The 967-nt window shown below is 42.2% G+C and overlaps 1 pseudogene; it reads left to right on the top strand.

The window, feature by feature from the left end:
* The first annotated feature begins 368 nt into the window (after nt 1–368).
* LOC123157760 (citrate-binding protein-like) overlaps nt 369–967 on the top strand; it is a 1,197-nt pseudogene continuing 598 nt past the window's right edge.

Genomic DNA, 967 nt, shown 5'->3' with positions numbered 1-967 from the left:
AATTGCTTATTTAAAGCCATTATCTTTTTGCAGCATTGGAGATCATTGATTAAGGATGGGGATCTAGAGGCTTTCGACGATATGCTATCCAGAATGAAATCTACGGCATCTACCCTGCTGCGGCATTCTAGGCGGAATCTTCCTTAGTGGTTTGGCTGTTGGTTTGGAGGCCTGCGTGCCATTTAGGCTGGATGGCTTGTAACTGCAGTTCTTATTCGGCTATGTTAAACTTCTGTGGTTTTGTGGTTGGTTGTGACTCTGTCTGGTGGCTTTATTTATAAAGTCAGGCTATCGCCTTTTATCTAAAAAAATCTATTTTCTCCACCGGAACGTATCTATATACATTGGATTCAGGAAAAAAGTTAGAAATGGAGGAGGTGGGTGTGTGTGTGGGCGCGTATGTATTTGCCCTAACGGTAGCTTGTCCAGCGTGCTAGTGAGTTACAAATATCCCCGCAAAAAAGGTGAGTTCCAAATACCTGGTAAAAGTAAAAATTCAAGCATACCCTCGCTAATAATTTCTCCATTGTTTAACTCCTTGCCGTCGTCCCAAATTGAACTGCCGTGTTCGCCAGGACACGCAACAGATTTATCACCGCGTAGGAGGGATCATCAATACATCGCTTCCCGCTTCTGAATTACCGTCGGTAACACGAAAATACCAGCGTGCCGTCAATGTTTAATTGCCGCCTGTTCATCCTACCTAGTCAGCCAATGTCACCTCGTATGCACTAGTAAAAAGAAACATAGTTACACTAATCACGTTGAACAACTCAAAGTTGCATCTATCCAACATATCCTCTGCGTGTAAAAGCAAGAGCACTGTTTAATTAAGCTGCCAATTCTCCAATCTCGAGCATAAGGTATATACTGATTTTTTTCGATAAAGGGCGCTTTTATTATTTCAAAATGTAGCATCAAAGTGATACAAAGCATTAAGAGTATCACCCGGCCTCTGCATAACTAG

This window comes from Triticum aestivum, chromosome 7B (assembly GCF_018294505.1).
Source record: "Triticum aestivum cultivar Chinese Spring chromosome 7B, IWGSC CS RefSeq v2.1, whole genome shotgun sequence".
In the NCBI taxonomy this organism is placed as follows: Eukaryota; Viridiplantae; Streptophyta; class Magnoliopsida; order Poales; family Poaceae; genus Triticum; species Triticum aestivum.
The sequence above is the reverse complement of the archived record's forward strand: the minus strand, read 5'-3'. Positions and strand labels throughout refer to the sequence as shown.